Source organism: Gigantopelta aegis, chromosome 10 (genome assembly GCF_016097555.1).
Source record: "Gigantopelta aegis isolate Gae_Host chromosome 10, Gae_host_genome, whole genome shotgun sequence".
In the NCBI taxonomy this organism is placed as follows: domain Eukaryota; kingdom Metazoa; phylum Mollusca; class Gastropoda; order Neomphalida; family Peltospiridae; genus Gigantopelta; species Gigantopelta aegis.
Genome location: NC_054708.1, coordinates 70,721,276 through 70,727,828, shown reverse-complemented (window position 1 = coordinate 70,727,828; position 6,553 = coordinate 70,721,276).

Below are 6,553 nucleotides of genomic sequence, written 5' to 3'. Positions count from 1 at the left end.
TAATTAATCAATGTGTTCTAGTGGTGTCGTTAAACAAAACAAACAAACTTTATTAAATTATCTAATTAATAGTTAAAATTAAAGTTTGTTTTGTTCATCGACACCACCAGATCACATTGATTTATTCATCATTACCTTCTGGACGTCGAACATTCTGACATATAGTCTTAGAGAAAACCCGCTACATTTGTTCCATTAGCAGCAAGGGATCTTTTATATGCTCTTTCTCAACCAGGATAGCACATACCACAGCCTTTGAACGTTGGTACAGTGATTTTCCGGCACTGGTTGTCACAGGGGAAAACCCTCTAATCGATATTGATCGGCGGAGCCGTCTGAGTTTTACTCCGTTCTAACCGACTGGTATATTAAAGGCCGTGGTGTGTGATGTCCTATCTGGGAAAGTACATACAGCCAAGTACTCTTATAACGAACCGGTTATTTTGTTATAGCAGTAGTTCGTTATACATATTTGCATAAGTTGGTCATCAATATATAGGGAGACAAAACGGGACTTTACGATCAGTTCGTCCTATGTAATAGTTCGTTTTAAGCATGTTCGTTATAAGTGTAGTTTATTGTATGTTAAAAGATCCTCTGCTGCTATTCGGTAGAAATCTAAACAATTGACAAATAGTTGGAGGCGAACTGACTGAGGGGCGAATTGGATAAATTGGATGGAAATTGACACGGGACGAACTGGCTTGGGGCGAAACGTATGGTACCCGAAGTAGCCTATGTGCCGCAGCGGGTTTTCTCCCACTATACCATATGTTAGACACTAAATAAGCAAATATTCCTTTTGTTGCGTTTTCGTCTTTCTCTCTGAGACTATGTATATGTCAAAATTACCAAATGTTTGACATACAGTAGCATATAATTAATAAATTAATGTGCTCTAGTTGTGTCGTTAAACAAAACAAACTTTTAAATTGTAAAAATCGTCCTTTAACAAAAACAATTTTGAACTGGATGGGGAGTGGATATAAATTCTTTATTATATAACATTTTGTGAAATATCTTAAAATATCAGTGAAATAAAAGTGTTATCAGTCACTCAGTGACGATAACACATTTTAGAGTTAAAATGTTACTATTTCACTCTAAAAAAAATTATTGTCACTGTAGAAAGTGTTATTTTCACTGTAAGAGCCGGAACTATTTTGCTGCTGGCATTTTAAAAATAAAGGTAAATTTCCAAAAGTTATATAATAAATGGAAAATTTCATGGTGTTTTTTTGTTGTTGTCAAATATGATTTATATCTCATCGAGTAAAATTTGCAATCATATCACACTCGTCGCGCAAGCGCGATTAGTGAGATATGATTGCAAACTTCACCCGATGAGATATAAATCATATTTGACAAAAAACATGAAATATCCTCTGTGTAATTATTAGTATTGGGAATAGAAATCTGCAAAGTAGCCTACTTGAAACTATTGAGTTTCTGAACATGTGGTAGGATTCTTTACACTGGAAGCTTCAGTCTTATCTGTACATGAATAAATTATGTTGAGTATTTATAATTAACCAGACAACCATCTACCTTTGGTTTTGATTTCCATGTTTAATTAATTTATTGCAAGATGCTGCCATTTTCATGTATATTGTTATCTATGTTTTGAATAAATATGTTTTTGTTTTCTTCAAATGTGTTTTTATTTTACTCTTATTTCACTCAGTGACTTTATCCTTCCCGGGCCAAAGAGCCCTGCCCCCTCTATTTGGGTAAAGTAGTTAGTTTTCCTTTGTAAACAATAAAGTAAGAAATCTTGTTCACGTCATTTACGAACTTCCTCTATTTAAACATTCTAAATCAGCGCCGTTAATGATGAAATATTACAAGTTAATGATATGCATATATAGTTAAAAGTATCAAACGGACCTCAAAAATTGTTCCTTGTTCTTAGCCTATAATGTATCTGAAAGCATACCCATTCAACCCTTCCCGTCATCGGACATCAATATCATGAATTATTTAAAATGGACACCCGCAGCAATTTATTATATAACATTTAGTGGAATATCTTAAAATATCAGTGAAATAAAAGTGTTATCAGTCACTCAGTGACGATAACACATTTTAGAATGAAATTTTACCATTTCACTCTAAAATGTATTATCGTCACTGTAGAAAGTGTTATCTTCACTGTAAGAAAGCCGAACTATTTTGCTGCTGGCATTGTAAAAAATAAAGGTAAATTGCCAAAAGTTATATAATAAAAAAAAAAATTCATGTTTTTTGTCAATTATGATTTATATCTCATATCGTGAAGTTAACACAGTCGTCGCGCAAGCGCGACTCGTGAGTTATGAGTGCAAACTTCACTCGATGAGATATATACATTATTTTCTGAATGTCAATTATATTAGCTAGACCATAATGTCACGCATGGTATTGTTCCATTTTGACGAAAGTGGGTCTAAGCAACCCATAAATGAATTAAAATCCACTGTCATTGACACTGTCGACTAGTTCTAATGGCGAAAACATGCTTACATTTGCACGTAAATTAGGACGAAAGCGAAAGGTCTGCTAAGTGCCCATAACTTGCTTTTTCACAAAGCGCTTCATTTGCACGCTTTGCACGTGTATTCCATGTTCCCAATGCTGAATTTCCGTATAATTGGAGCTTGCGTTCGTGTACGGTGCACACTCCAAATTCGACAATGGTACGACTTCAACTGACTATCGAAGATCGAGGAAGGGCTATTGCTTGGCTTCAGGATGGCAATACGCAAAGAAATGTTGCTCTGAGACTTGGTGTCAGTCAGAATGTCGTTGGCCGACTGTGGCAACGGTACCAAGCAACGAATTCTGTTCGAAATCGTCCATGTTCGGGAAGACCCCGAAGCACTACAAATAGAGAGGACCGCTACATCACCAATATGGCTCTACGTCAACGCACAACCACTGCTCGCCGATTACGTGACAATCTGCGGACTGCGACTGGAACTCGAGTGTCTGATCAAACCATACGCAATCGTCTGAGAGCCAATAATCTACGCTGCCGTCGCCAGGCTGTTCGACCACCACTCCTACCACGTCACAGAACGGCCAGACGTCACTGGTGCACGCTTCATCTGCGGTGGCAACGTGTTCAGTGGGGTCGAGTGATGTTCACTGATGAGTCCAGGTTTAGTCTCCAGTTCAACGACGGTCGGGTTCGTGTCTACAGACGTCCTGGGGAGCGCTTCGCTGACGTTAACGTTAGACAACGTCACCGGTTCGGTGGTGGCAGCGTCATGGTGTGGGGCGGCATCTCTATCCACCACAGGACCCCCCTCTGTGTGGTGGATGGCAATCTGAATGGAATCCGCTATCTGAATGAGATTATCCGGCCGTTGGTTCTCCCAGGCCTTCAGCAGATTGGCGGCGGGGCAGTTCTGCAGGATGACAATGCCAGACCCCACCGCGCCAGGGTGGTAACGGACTTTCTCAGACAACAAGGTATCGCCAGGATGGATTGGCCAGCATATTCGCCTGACTTGGCCCCAATAGAGCACGCCTGGGACGAATTAGGCAGGAGAGTTCGGGATAACCATGCCCCTCCGGCCAACCTTCATGATCTGGGTCAACTTCTTATGGCAGAGTGGCAGGCCATTCCCCAAGAGTTCTTCAGACGTCTGATCAACAGCATGAGGCAACAATGTGTCGAGTGTATTCGCGCCGGGGGTGGATTCACACACTATTAAACGAATGTTCTAATGTGTAAAATCCATGTTTGACAACCTTCAACTTTGACAGCATGTCATGTGACTTTCTTGTATACAGTGACGTTTATTTGTGTTTTTTTGTAAATATGGAACAATAAATAAAAAATTTGGTGTAGTTTACATCATCAATCTAATACACTCTGAAACTTGTTTGGTTATAAATTTTCGACCCTTAAATTCTTTTGAGTAGTATATATATATTTGACAAAAAACATGAAATATCCTCTATATATTACTCGGATCTGTTACTCCGACCACAAGACATACAAATAAACCACACTGACATAGTATAGTTTCCTTTTTAGGAGAGAAAATAACCCACAACCGTTACGTCTAATTTTGCCGTTAGAAGGTTGCAATCGATTGCTATGTAGCGGAATTGTTCAATTGTGTAACGCACATGAGATGACGTAAATGTCTCCAGGCAAGACGATTCTAGAACAGAGAAACCCATATAAAATAGAATCGCGCAGAAAATATCAATACCAGTTTACTGCAGATAATGTAAAATGGTAAAATGTACGGTAATTATGGGACAAATGTCATAGCAAATATTTGCCAAGATATTTTTTGTGCTAAAATCTTATTTTCATGGTTATCTTTCTTCATATGGCCAGAGTGTGCCTCTTTTGCGGTTAAATCAATGTGCTAAAGAGGTGTCGTTAAACAAAACAAAACAAACTTTAATTTCTGCGGTAAGATAGCAAATCAACATACATTAATAAATACGTCTTTTTTCTAACATTCTTATATCTAAAGAGAAGTTACGTGATTTCTTTTTTGATTTTTTTTTTGGTGGGGGGGGGGGGGGGAGGATAAATTTATTAAATATATACTTCACGCATTTTGTCTAACAGAAAATAACAGTACACCTGATAAATTCTGACCGACCAATCACAATATGTGTCTACATCTAATTACAGTACATGTTCCATCAGTAGCAAGGGATCTTTTATATTATCCAACGGGCAGAACAGCACTTACCACGCCAAGTGATTTTTTTACTGTATATGCGATGGGGAGTCTTGTAAATCATACCAATGCTACCCAGCTATTATATTAATGAAACTGGCACGGTCTGTTGAACAATCCTAGATCTGGACCTAATACTACAATCATTGAATTATTCCGACATTTGGTCTGGGAGAAAAGAAAAAAAAACCCACTGTTGTCACCTAGGCTATTTTTAGTGAATAAGGCACACTTGTAATTGTACGTATTCTGAACAATTCTAGATATGGATCCAGGTCAGTAGCCAGTGGCGGATCCAGAAAATTCAGGAGGTGGGGTGGGTAATGACATAAGGCCGAATACCACAAACGTATCCCTTGGATTTTCAAAAGTAAAAAAAAATTCAAATAAATAATAATTTTAAAAATGTAACTGTCGCAAAATTTAGAGCCTCCCCCCACCCCCACACACACACCTTAAATACGCCACTGACATCCACATCTGAGGACCGTGGCAACCATTGTCCAAAATGACCGCCAAGTTTAAATTATCACCCTAATTTACAACTAAATTAAGCCAGGTAGGTGTAATATTTGTATTGAAAACTTATAAGAAGTCATATTCGGCTTTTCTGTCGATGACCCGTAAACAGGACAGCACCTATCCTATCATTTGATAATACATTAATTTTGTGGCACTGGGTAGGTTCAGAAAAGAACCGATGGGTTCATTGAGCGACCGATCCTAGGACCCAGAGCACCTCAGGCAAGAACTGATCTACATCTCGGTTCTAATGAATCAATTGTAGCTTTTATATTTTTTCACGATGAACTGTGTGACTAGGGTATCAAGAGTTATCGTCCGTATTTTTGTTTGGAGCAACGCAAGAACTGTAATTTTTATGCATTATTATTCACATTGTTACGACCGATGTCGGATTTTTCAGAGGATGGGATGGAACTTTAAAAAAAAAAAACACAAACGCGAAATCACCAGCCGACCAAGATGGTTTCCAATAATAAAAAAAACCCATAATTATATTAACAGATTAAGCACTTTGCAGCCCCAGCACCCTTCAACAACAAACGCTATTCATTATTTAGTTATGCTGGTTTGACAATATAGAAAATAAATTTCATTATTTGTTTATTATATGATCGATTTCACGATGGGCCTGTTAATGATTTTGATGAAATTTTACACACAATAAGAAAACTGTGCAGTAGGCCCTACAACAAAGTTTGTTCTTCCTGAAAACAATTTCCAAAATTATTATGTATTTTGTTGCTCCGGTTTCTTTGATCAGAAAATGGTTTTAAAAAACTGACCGTCCCATGTGTGCCTAATTAATTGAACAGGTACTAATTTAGTCCATGGTGTTTTGATGAATCTTTAGTTTATCAGTGTACAAAGGACGGTTAAAAGTGAAATAAAATACGAATATGGAATCGAATGTAGCATTAAGGAGTGGGTGGGTTTGAGGTGGGTGGGTACACACTGTAGCAATGTTAAAGAGATACTACGTACTGCTTCTGGATATAGAACAGAATCGCTTTTTCACATTTATAATCATATTTATTTTAAATGTAAAATATCTATACATGGATCTAATACTTCTGGATCTAAAAGTAAAAAGTAAAGTTTGTTTTATTTAACGACGCCACTAGAGTACATTGATTTTTTTATCTTATCATCGCAATCTAATTAAAATTAGCTCCACTATTACATGTGGATGTAACAGCAGCCCGTTTCATTTCATTTCATTTCAACTTATTTTCGTGCTTATATCCAATTAAGGTTCAAGCACGCTATCCTGGGCACACACCTCAGCTATCTGGGCTGTCTGTCTAGGACAGTGGGTTAGTTGTTAGTTGGTTAGTGGT